Below are 13081 nucleotides of genomic sequence, written 5' to 3'. Positions count from 1 at the left end.
CTAGTCAAGAATGAATTCGAGTGAAGGAAAGCTGTGTGACACCTGGCGTTCCTCTATGTTCATGGAGCTTCTTTGAGGCTAGAAGATTGATTTTACCATCTAGACCTCTCTGGCTATTCTTCAACCACATTGATTACTCTGACATAGGAATTTGCTTCTTTTCTTTGAATGGAAAACACTTTAATAACAACCATTATTATAAATCAATATATGTGAGAGTACTTAGTTGAAACAAAAAGGAGTTTTAGTAGACAGTATTATATTACATTTGAAAATCAAGGAGATGTTTATGCAACTTAAAATGTTTACAAACTGCAGTGCAATCTACTGTTTGTGAATGTCACAGTATTATGAGGAAATGTGTCTACACATTCACAGAATTGTATTTCCTCACAAAGTTATTTATGAACAGTAAAATATGTTTTTATACCTCTCGATTTCAGTTAGAGGTATATTGTGCCATATTTATGTTAATGTGCCTATACATGATGAATGAGTTATTTCAGTCATACATTGCCTAAATAATAACTTTATGATGCTTGGGAAAGAATTAACAGCTAAAACTTCATGGACTTAAGTTCCTGTTCTTGCCTTCTATTTTGTGAACTTGACGTTTTCGCATTATTTGAGTTCACTTGAAAGACAGTTACTTTAAGTCCATTTTAAACCCTCAGGCTAGAAAGCGTACCACTGTTAATTAGCCACTTTATTTGGTCTAACAGTTTTTCTTTATCATTCTGAAACTGGTTTTATCTAATACATTGATATACTAATACATTGATATATTATTTCAAAGGAATTTTTATAGTTCCAATCACTTCACTTTTACTTTGACACATATAAATGACTAGGAATGACCTTCAGATCGCGTTTAGCATTTGTAACCAAACTGACAATAATGTGTTCATCAGGGACCTATGGATTAAATCACGTACTGCCATATTGAAGTTGAATGTCAATTTGGAAAATAAATGTACTGTATTAGCTGAAATACTGCTCTTTGTGTAGGTATTTTGTCATATGTTTAAGACAAAATTAAAAAGAATGGAAATCATATCACAATAACTTAAGTCTTTCATCAAAGTGCATGAAGTCTTTTGCAATACCTCATTCAGCAAGTATTTGTTCTCTTCATCATTCAGTATAAGGCAGCTTTCAATTTGCTTAGAAGACAACATTAGAAGTTTAGAGTTTATCAGAAATATAGAATTTTAAAATGTGAGTTCAACTGAATAAATTTGAATTTCTGTAGGAAGTAAAGAATCAAAATACCTATTTAAAGATTGCAATATATGGTCATTATTTTTAAAGTATCTGATTAAACCTGATAGATTTTCCAGAAATGAAAATAATCAGTTCTAAAACCAATGCTGATTTTTAGAAAATGTGAAAACGTGATCAGCCCTATCCATAGTAGTTTCTCTAAAACTTTATGTTACAGAGTCACTTTAAAATAATATAACCATTCAAAAATGTAACTGCTATGTTAATGTTTTGAAATAAGTTACAACATTTTAAAATATGAATTCTGTTGTTTAAAACAAAGAAACTGGGGGAAGGAAAAGTAGAGAAAGAAATGGCAATTCCAGTCTAAAGCTTTATTTGCAAAGTTTTCTTAGAATTACTTTTACCAATTTATGAATTTTTATAAACAGAATGTATAATGGAAATACTGAAAGACTGTTGTCTAAAGTGCCATTATTGACAGCTGCTGTGATGCTACTGTAATGCAATAAATTATGAAATTGTTGCAAACTGCCATTTTTGCCTTAAAATTTAGTGTGTCTTGAAAACTATAGTATTAAAGGTATTGAGACTGTGCAAATGCTGGGCACTCTTGGCACGAGCTCATCAGTTTTTATTCTTACAAAATTGTAACTATGCAAGTGTGTTTATTAAAAGAACACAAACTAAAAAGAAGTAATGGGCATTTTAAAAAGTTGTGGGATGAAAAAGTTATAGGATGAAAATGCTGTGGAAAAGTTGTGACAAAACAAAAGTGGAAAAAAGTTATGAAAAAAAAGTTATGGGATTTCAAAAAATGTCATGGGATAATAATAAAAGTAAATAAAAGCAGGCCCCTATCAGCATAAGCCTAGAGTAGTGGGTCTGGAGTCTTTGCCCCCACCATGTACCAACCACCTCTTTACCATTAGGGTCACGAGACAAGACCCCTGTCTAATGGAGGAAGACAAACAGACCCTTTGCCACCTTGAGCAGGGCTGAGTCATTAAATTTCTGGATGATGTTTGTTATTTAAGAGCAAGAGGCTGGTGGAGTTGGTTTGTTTGGAGGAGGCCTGATGGCCTCTCTACTCTCACCAAAACAACTTTTCCCTCAAGGATCTCCCATCTTCTTATTCAGAGAGGCAGCTGAGGTGGGACAGTGGGGACCAGGTAAGGGCACAGGCTGCTGGGATGACCCCCTTCCCCAGTGTACATACAGTATCTGTGTAACATTTTGTATATTCCGGGGTGTAGGGCCACCCCCTGTATCTTACCTAGCAGAGGTTGGAGCTAGCATATGAGGAAGAGGTTCTAAGCATTTGTGGCTGGGAAACTTATTTATTGCTAGCATAGGAGTGAGGAAGGAGGCAGGTTGTGGCTCCCTGGTGATGCGACTCCTGTTATTTTTTTGCTTTTTATTTTGGAATAAATGGATTTAGCCATACTGCTTGGCCTGGTATCCTTCCGTTTCCCTCACTGGGTCCCGCAGTTTGTCCCACTGAACGAGGAGCCCCAGAATGTCTGAGCATGTCCAGATGGCTGTTGGGGACCTTCCAGGCCTGTTACGTGTATGCTGCCTGGTGACACCTGGTGGATTTCACGAGGACTGCCATGGTGCCTATGGGGCACAGTCCAGCCCTGACAGCCAACAGGCTCAGAAGCCTGATCTAGTGGTGGCCAGGAAGACAGATACCAGCACCCAAGGCCACTGACTTCTATCCACCCCAGGCAACTTCCATTCTGTCCCCTTGCCTCCCTCTCCTGTCTGCACTGGGTGGCCTGTTGTGTCTCTCCCTCCAGAGTGACAGGTGCCCTGCAGGCTTCCTCCAGGCTGAGTTCATGGCCCTGCTTGCTAATGGCCCGAGCTGGCTTCACAGGATAAGAGCCAGCTAAACTCCAGGGGCTTTCCAGGAAGTGTCCCTTGGAAAGGGTTTGGCCTTTTCACTGCTCCCAACAGCACCCTAGAAATGGCTTGACCTTTTCCCTCCCCTGAGCTCCACAGAGAACACAGCCAGCAGACGACACATTCCCCATCATCCAGAAATGGGTTTGATTCTCAGCCGAGGGACAGCAGGACTGGTAGAGACTGTCAGGCCACACGGCTGCCTGAACAGCACCCCCATGTTTGGAGGAGGGTGGGAGGGATGGTGGGGGCTGGCTGTCCACAGGCCGAGCATGACAGGGAGGCTCACTGGAGGTGGCGCACTTTGGAGGGGCTATGTCGGGGGACAGCTTTCTCTTGATGAGCCACAAGCCTCCAAAATGACAGCATGGTGACTGATTCCCAGTTCTAGAGGTGAGGTGGTCAAGCACATATGTGTGTGTGTATATATATAGCTATTTATAGAACAGGGCAGGGGCATACCACAGAGGAGGCACAAGTTTTCAGCAACAGTCATATCTGGATGTGTCAGCTCAGCACTACAATAGACTAAGTCAAGGATGAAAGGGGCTGACTTTGGGGCTGGGGAGCCAATGTCAAGTCACGGGACACCTGCCCAGGCAGGCTTGGAAAGGGAGGCCTCTGAGAAGAGGAGGATCTGTTTAGAGGTTGAATGGGGGCCTGGGGCTCTCCAGACAGAATGGACTTGCCTGACCCATTCAGCTGGCAGTTGGAGAGAAAGCAGAGAGAAAATGGGTTAAAGAAAAGCCAGAGCTGGTGAGGCAAGCACAGAGCACTGGTGCGGGAGCTGTGGGAGGCTCAGGGAAGGAAGGGTGCAGGTGCAGGTTTGGCAAGGATCCTGGAAAAGAGGGGCTGGAAGTGAAAGGGGAGGAAGATGGAGGGAGGACCTGGAGCTTCACAGGTAGTGCTTGGGGGTTGCAGCGGCCCTCCACACCCCACACACGCCTCTCCCATGGCATTCAGGCAGTGCACCCACAGTTCAGACCAATGCTCAGTTCCCTTGGGCTTCTTTCTTCTCTGGTCACCCTGGTCACCATGGCCCAGGGCCACCTCTTGCTTGGGGAACCCCACCCAACAATCACCAGACCTGATAGACAAGGAACACTGCTTGAACTAAAATGGTGAAGCTATAAGGGATGGATGGCTGGAGTGAGTACCAGAGGCCTCTCTCTGTGCAGTCAGAAAGCCCAGGGTCCTCTGAAGGGAGCCTGGGGAAGGCAGGGAGGGCAGGTAGCTGGATGCCACTGGCCATAGACTTATAAATCTAAGAGGGGAGCCTCAATTGGTTGGGCTCAGAGGGGCTGCAGGTTGCATAGGTGAGGCTGGGCCCTTCCCGCTGGGAAAAGCAGAAGAGGGAGAGTCTGTGGCAGAAGTGGCAGGCGGGCTCGCTAGGTAGAGCTCAGCTGGGCCAGCAGGCACTGTGGTCCCTTTGGCTGAATAGCACAGGCAGCCCCTAGGAGCAACAGACCAAGGTGCGTGAGCCTGCTGGCCGGTGGTAGTACTTCAGCGGGGGCCAGGGACCCTGCCTTTGGTCACATGCTAGCAGCTATGATGGTACCTGGGAGAGAGGGAAGGGGGTTGTGTGTCCCTTCCTGGTCTGTGAAGTGTGTTGTGGGATGACCGTGTGCATGGGACTCTCACTTAGATCGCCACTGGATTGCCGACAGATAGAGGAGGTGGGACTCTGACAATCACCCCTCCTCTGCAGTGGATTTGGCTCTTGGCACTCCCAGGTTGGGAGCTGGATGTCCTGCCCTGGCAGCATGACTCAGACTGCACAACAGGTACAGCATGCCCAGGATGATGTTCCTAGGTCTCTGGCCACCTTAGAGTGTAGCCCCACACATAACCACCTCCACGCTCCCAGCCCCTACACCATAAACCACAAGCTCTCTGCTCTGACAGCTCCAGAGAGCACTCACATCTGCCAGCTTGGGCACGGCACCTGTTTCAAGAGCCCCCAGGCCCAGTCATGGAGGCTGGGGGACTTTGAGGTCATGGGGGCCAGCCCTGGTACCTGCGTCCAGCCGAGACACTCTGCACCTGCAGCCAGGAGACATCCATGGGCCCCGTGGGCATTCTGATGGTGGTTGTGTTGGTGTCACCGATGATGCTGGGCACTTCCATCAGCATGTGGTACATGTGCAGCATCTCATTGCCCCACTGTGCCTGCTCTGCTGACTCCTCCATCAGCGTGTTCTGATCCCCATGCAAGTACAGGTTGGACAGCAGCTCTGAGAAGATGAGCTTCTTGGTCTGAGAGTGGGCAAAGAGGGAAGGACATTGGGAACTGATGCCTGTGCTGCCCTGGCTGCCCCACTGGGCCCTGCTGAGACCGTGTGCTGGACTTGGAGCCCCAAATATGGCTTTTCAGATGTGGTTTTTACACTGCTTCAACTTGAAGATCTGCCTCCCCACCACCTTTTCTCACTCAGATGGGGACACTGAGGTCCAGAGGAAAAGTCAGCTGCCCAAGGTCACAGATCTGGAAGGGGACCCAGGATCTATCATGCCACCAGGACACCTGTCTACTCAGTTTTTTAAAAAAATTTTTGGAGATAGGATCTTGCTCTGTGACTGGGCTGGAGTACAGTGGGCAAGATCACCACTCACTGTAGCCTCAACCTCTTGGGCTCAAAGTGATCCTCCAACTTCAGCCTGTCAGGTAGCTAGGACTACAGGCACGTGCCACCCCCAAGCCCAGCTAGTTTTAAAATTTTTGTGTAGAGACCAGGTCTCACTATGTTGCCCAGGCTGGCCTTGAACTCCTGGGCTCAAGTGATCCTTGACTTGGAAGAGCCCTGGGTTTCTGGCCTAGGCGGCCAAGTGTTCAGAAACCTTCCCTGGCCACACTGTCTTTGGCTGTTCTGAGCCACCTTCTTCCATACGTCCGCAGCTGTTGGCTGTTCTGACCCTGACAGCTGATTTGGACACAGGGAGCTGAGGTGCTGGCTGAGGCCATGCTGGAGGTCGTCACTATTTTCAGGGTCTTTTATTGGGAGTGGGTTTGTAATAGTTTCAGGCTTACTAATAGCACCAACAACAGTGCCCTGATTTCTGCCAAATGAGGAAGGATATGAGAAACATATTTGCTGGGGAAAGTTTGATTCTGAATTGTGGTGTGAGCCTGGAGAGTTTCTGTTCATCTCATGTTGGGTCAGGATTGCTGAGAGTGACATGGAGTAAGCTCGCCCACGCGGACAGCTGCAGCTAGGGCTGTGTTGGGAGCGCTGCTGCCCTCAGTTCTGTACTGGGTCCCAGGTGCTGCCAGGAGGTGTGGAGGTGAGGGCATGGCTCTGGTGAGTGCCCTCCCCTTCCCTGGCACCACAGGCCGACCTGGCCCCTCCCACATTGCTAGGGCTTGCGTGGTCCTGCAGCGCCTCTTTGTGAGAGGCTCCTGGTATGGTCTCCCCTGCAGCTTGCTTTAGAAAGCGGGGTCGCCAGACCAACAGGTGCTTTAAGGAGTGCCAGGCCATGGCATCAGACTCCCCGATGTTATCAAGACTGCAGGGGCCCATAACCCCCTCTGGGCTGGAGCCTCAGTGTTTTAATGCAACCAGACTGGTGGTTGCAAGGAGTCCAGTCCTGCAGCACAGTGATTGGCCTTCAGAAACACAGTGGGGGAGTTGTGTGGTCAGCTGCATTCAAGAGACAGGGGTTAAATAGGATTGAACCAGGCTCTGCAGCAGGACTTCTGGGAGCCTTTCAAGGTGCTGAGCATCATCTCCCAAATTTATCTAACCATGAGGCACCTTCTCATCTCCCAGCAGAACCTTCCAGGCCTGAGGCAGAGGTGGGGTCTGGTTTCTCAGGTGCCAGCCTGGGCTCAGAGGCCTCTGTCAGCTCCTGACTGAGGAGCAAATGAAGAATTACACTTTGGGCTCACGTTCTGCAGCACAGAAGGGGTGAGCGCCATAGGTTTGAGGTTTGTGGGGGCTGTGGGCTGACAGCTGTGGGGGAGAAAGTGCTGGTGAGTGGGGACCCCGTGCCCCATTCACTCGAAGCCTCCTCCCGCCTGGTGGGGCTGGCAGCCCGGTCTACAGAGCCAGGCAGCAGGTGGAACCTGAGAAATCCACATGCGGGGACCCCTGTGCTTGGGCCTTCCCTGTTCTCTGATGCTCCCATGTTCTAGAACACATGCAGGGGAATTCAGGATTTAAATAAAGCTGGCCTTTCTGACCTTGAGCCTGTGGACGAGAGTGAAGCCTGTCCAGGGAGTGGTGTTGGAAACATAAAAGGCTGCACCCTTGTGTGTGCCTGGTGTTGACAGGAGCCCAGGCAGCTGACGGCAGCAGGAGCAAATGGCCTGCTCTGATGGGGACAGGCAGGAAGTCCTTCAGGGCATTTCTGTTTCATCACAGCTTTTCCTGGTGCTGGTGTATCTGTTGGGGCTTTGGATGACAGGAAAGCGAATGAGCCCCTGTTTCTGGATGCAGAGCATCTAGGGCCTGGCAGAATCCAGAGAGGGGAAGATGGTGGCCCTGTGTTGGAGGAACTGGCTTATTTTGTGATCCCAAGAGACCAGCGTGGCTGACCCCTTAGTGCTACAAATCCATAGCCAGGCCTCAGAACAGCTTTTGGTTTTGTTTTTATTAAGCCACTGACCAGTGGTTAGGAGCAAGTGATCACAACCTTAACATTTTTATTGTAAATTGGAGCCTTGAGCTGGGGATAATATGAAACCCACGAACTGCACATTTCTCTGTAGACTGCATCTGGACACTTATCACATTGCTGATTGAGTCTGACAGTCATCACCAGGACTGCCTGGGCCTGTGTTCATTCCCAGTCAATCAGTCCTGGGACACAGACGTCCCAGACTCATGCCTGGTGCCAGACCTCGTGCCTGCCAGAGGATGCAGACACACCCGCACCCACCATCACTATGCAAGTGCCGGGCACTCTTCTCAGTGCTTATGTATGGGAACTCAAGTAATCCCACACCCTAGGAGATGGCACTACTGTTATCCCAAGTGTGCAGATGAGGAATCAGAGGCCAGAAAAGGTGGTGACTTCAGTCACACAGCAAGCATGTGGCAGAGCTGGAGTCCAGGCTGTCATTCTGAGCCTGCCCCTGGCTGGGCCATTGTTCCTTGTCACCTCTCTGCAGAAGATGGGCCTCGTTTTCTACATCAGACCCCCAGTCTGGCCAGTGCTCTTCCCACCCTGCCTCAGGCCACCTGCTGTGCCCGTGAGGGCTGTGTGTGAGCACTCATGGGAGTGCTGCTGATTCTCTTGTCTCTTTCCTGGATCCTGCCATGAAGCTGATCAGCATCTCCTTTGGGGACCTGAACCCCTTTTCCCTATGCCAGATCTGGAACCGACGCGCCTACCACTTGGAGAAGGTCCAGGTGGAGCTGACCGAGCTAGAGGCCATCCGATAGGACTTCCTGCGTGAGCAGGACACCAGCCCTGACAAGGGTGAGCTAGTTAGCAACGAGGAGGAGGATACCTGAGTGGACTTTGAGACACTTCTCTTCCTACCTTCACAACCAAAATGTGCCCAAAGGGTGAAAGCACGCTTAAAAGCCAGAATGTAACGTGTGTGGCCTCTGGGAATCTGCTGGGCAGATGTCCAAAGCCAGACTGCACTTCCTCATTTCCCACTGTGCGGGGGCAGGGGTGGGAGGTCTCATCTGTTTACAGCCATTTCCATGCCATGCTTTTGGTTACACGTATCTCAGTCATGCTTTCTGCCTGATTGGTGGATCCTCAGGCTTACCAGTGGCTATTTGCAAGAGCCTGTTTCCAGCCTCCGTCAGCCTGTCGGTGCTCTGACCCCGAAACCTTGCTTTGCTGGGTGTCTCCCTATGTTTTCTCTCCTGTACATAGTGAGCAGTGGTGTGTGGTTTTGAATGGCAGTGCTGTGAAGGATGCCCACTGCGTTTCAGGCACCTGTAGGCCGGAGGGTTGCTGCCTCAGGCATAAGGTCGGTATGAAAAGGGACTGCCTTAGAAAGGCAGACACATCCCTTGTTCAGAAATGGCCACTGTAGAAAGCCTGTGAACCTCCCACCAGTGGTTTTAAGCTGCTAGCCATGCCCCATTTCTAGAATAACCTTTGCTCTTCCACACACAACCCTTCCAAGCAGTGGCTCCCAGCCTGCATGGGGAGGGCCTGGCTGCCCAGACACCCACCCTCACTTCTCATGGCCAGCCTGCATTTGCAGATCACTGGGCTGCTCTGTCCCCAGCTTGCTGCATGCCTGGCGTGGCTCGGTGAGATTCTGTGGAATGCATTTCTTGACTTGTGGGAATCATTCACCAAGTACGACGGTTCGGGATTCCAAGTCAACGGTGGAATGCAATTTTAAGAAATATTTTTTTCCTATTACTTTTGCTGTCTACTTTCTAGCAGTGTCACAGCAAAGCTGGCATTTCAGCACACTAGATTGAGCCCCAGCTTCATGTCTTTAGTGGAGCTGGTTAACATTTCACTGGGTAGAGGGGCTGGCCTCTATATTTAGCCAAAAGCCTTTGCCTCTTTTCAGGCAACAAAAATGAGTGTTGTCATTGTCTTTGCCTTTCAGAGCAGCAGTTTGAGGTCTGACTCCTTCAGGAAATTATCCTGTGAGCTGGGCCTTGCAGTCTGCTCTAATCAAGTGTTGGAACCTCCCACCCCCTAAGCCCATCGGAAACGACAACTGTCAGCCTGGGGGGCGGCTGCTGAGGAGGTGCAGCAGGAATGGGGCTGGGCCCGTGGGCCGGCACCAGCTGCCCTCAGGTTTTACTTTCTAAGCTGATGGCCCCTAGAACATGCCAGCACACACTGCCATGTCCTGGGGCTAAGACACTGCCTTTAGGGACAGGTTTTTGTTGTCCAGTTTGCCAAGAGATGCACCTGACCAGGGTCCCGTCATGGCTGCAATCCACGGTGGTATGTTCGTGTTTCCAGACTGTTGTCAGCAGCTGCCGGGCAGTGTGTGTGTGAGAGCAGGAGAGTTCCTGGAGGAAAGGGACTGGGGACACTTTCTCAGATGTTCTCCTACCTGGAATCAAGTGCCGCATGTCCAGGAAGCAATAGAGTGCAGCTCTCCCTGGTTCCAGTTGGGGAACAATATGGAGCCAACTCCTCCTTCCAGGACTGTGGCCTCACTCTTCAGCGCTAACACTTCCCCACTTCATGTCACTGAGGAAAGAGCTGCTCTGTCCCCTCCAGTGCCCTGAAAGTCCCTGGCCTCCACTGGCTGCCATGGCAGGAGGCCCTTCTGGCAGGGGCTGCCCCACACTGCTATTCCTCCTCCAAACCTTCACCACAACACCCAGCCCATGGCCCCTGCAAGGGGGACTTTGCCAGCTGGGAAACCCAAAGGCCTGTCCAAATATGCACACAAGGACTGATGGGAGCTCCCTCCCCACACCTGCTGGTAGTTGTCAACTTTTAAATGGATGGGGTTTTTTGATGGGCTGAACCTCTGTTAATATTTTTGTGTGCTTTCACTACAGTTTATATTTTTATAGGCTATTTGCCCAAGGTGTTTCTGGATTCCACATATCTATTTTATATAACAAGTTCTTATGTGTGTGACTCCCTTGTATCTGTGCCAGCCTGAGCCTCTGAGTTGCTCTTCCCTCTGGCCCTGACTCTCACTGACTTGCTGATGTGATGTGCGGGCTGGCCCACTTCTTACCTCAGGTAGCCTGCGGCACTGCTGATGGCTATGGTAGCCTAGCCACCAAGGCTGCTGATGGCTTGAGACGGTTCTGGTTTCAACTACAGTATACTGATATAGGAAGTATTCTAGACAGATGTTTGGTTGGGTTTTCTAACTACATGTTGGTATTGCACAGATTCCCACCCGCCATTCTATAGTGTTGTCTTCCTGTGTGTTCCGGGGCTTTTGGGCAGCTGGGCCTGCCCGGGGAAGTCCTTGCAGGTGGGAGGCCATACAGAGACCTAGTGTGTGCCACTGAGCACCCCACTGCTGCTGGGCGACTGGAGGACTTCAGGAGGCACCAGGTGACTCTCTCTTTTTATGTCACAGCAGCTCCTGTGCTGACCTTCCAGTTACATTGTGGAACTGTAATACTAAGGAAGAAATAAACTAATTTGTATGATATTCTGCACTGAAATTCCGTTATAGTCACTAGTGATGAGGCTCACCCCAAGGTCTTGGAGGGTGGGCAAGGACTTATTGGTGTTGGGGGGTGAGGAGGGGCTCTCTGACCTTCCAGCATGGTGTTTCTGGGTGTCCCTGCCCTTGGTTCACCCTGGGGTGGGTGCGTCAGGATGCCTTTGCCAACAGGGGCAGCCTTGGGAGGCCCCAAGAACCATGGCCAAGCTGCAGGTTGGGGGCACTGAGATGGGAAAGCCAGGAGCTGGAGACTCCCTATGTCCTGATAAACCGCCACCCAGCCACAAAGAACAGGCACATCTCCTTCCACCAGCTGTGCCATGCCCTGCCTGAGTCACAGGCTTGTCTGTCTCCTGCCTGGGCTGACAGCTCAGGCCCAGCTGCCACTGGGGACAAGCCCAGTGGAAAACACCCAAGAATGATGAAGATCAAATGTCTTCCCATAAGGGTGTTTTGGGTGGCTCCAGCACAGATTCCCAGACAGGGCAGGCCAAGGCCTGGCAGGCTTTTCTCTTCTGGGGACATGGATTCAGCAAGGCTGGGGGTTCCTGAAGTCACACAGCACAGCAGTGGCGGCAGAGTTGCAACAGGGACTGGCTCAGTGTGTGGGTCAGGAGCAAGTCAGCAGGCCCTGCTCCCCACCCCTTGGAAGGGGCTGCCACCACAGGCAGTTCTGACTAAGGCCTGGGAAGCCATGACTTAGAGAGTGGGTCCCCAGGGTCTCTTTGGGTCAGCTGGGCTGCTGTAGACAGACAGGAAGCACGCCTGACACTCCTCCACCCTCGGGCAGCACAGCAGGGCTGGGACTCATGCGAGCTTGCCCAGCAACTTGCTTTCCTGCATGACCTCTGGCAGGCTGCCCTCTCTGTGCAAAGCCACAGCTGCAGCCTGCTTGGGGTCCTCTCCCTCTTCCACCTGCTCAGGGTGTCCTGGAACTTGGAGGTGGGCAGTCGGAGCCTAGGATGGGCCTGGGTCAACAGGACATGTGCCCTTGGGCCAGTTACTTCTTCTCAGAGCCTTGGGCTCCTCCTCTGAGGATGGGGCGTGTTGGTGTGAAATGAGTTGAGCATGTTGAGTTGGGGAGCAGCAGTACAGGCACCTTCAGGCAGCCGCCCTGGCCGCGCTCCCTCCCTCCCTTCCAAGTCCTGGGACAGACATTCATCACAAAAAGGTTCAGCCTCTGATACTGTTTCTTGGTCTCAGTCCTTAAGGAGTATTGTTTTTTTTGTTTTTTTGTTTTGTTTTTTGTTTTGTTTTGTTTTGTTTTTTGTTTTTTGTTTTTTTTTTTGGAGATGCAGTCTTGCTCTATTGCCCAGGCCAGAGTGCAAAGGTGCAATCTCAACTCACTGCAAACTCCGCCTCTCAGGTTCAAGCGAATCTCCTTCCTCAGCCTCCCAAGTAGCTGGGATTATAGGTGCCCACCACCGCAACTGGCTAATTTTTGTATTTTTAGTAGAGACGGGGTTTCACCACATTGGCCAGGCTGGTTTAAAACTCCTGATCTCAGGTGATCTGACTGTCTCAGGCTCCCAAAGTGCTGGGAGCCGCTGTGCCCAGTCAGGAGTGATTTTCAGTGGTGTCCACTCCATCCTCAGCATACACCCAGCCCTGGGTGTGCATGGCTGCCACATGCAGGCTCCAGGGCCATACTCCCCTTTTGTCCAGGGATGTCGTATGCTGGAGAACAGAATGTGGGAGGTGACCCCTGTAGGCTGCAGGGCAACCTCTCTGAACCTTAGTGTCCCCACCTGGAGAAGGGGTGTAACACCTTCCAAGGGGAGGGCTGAGGAGGAAATCGTCAACGGCTTAGTCCAAGGCTCACAGACAGAGGGCAGGGTTGGATCCAGGGCTGGGCCTGGGCCTGGGAGGACAGTGTCT

Source organism: Rhinopithecus roxellana, chromosome 5, assembly GCF_007565055.1.
Source record: "Rhinopithecus roxellana isolate Shanxi Qingling chromosome 5, ASM756505v1, whole genome shotgun sequence".
Lineage (NCBI taxonomy): Eukaryota > Metazoa > Chordata > Mammalia > Primates > Cercopithecidae > Rhinopithecus > Rhinopithecus roxellana.
Note: the sequence above shows the minus strand (reverse complement) of the source record.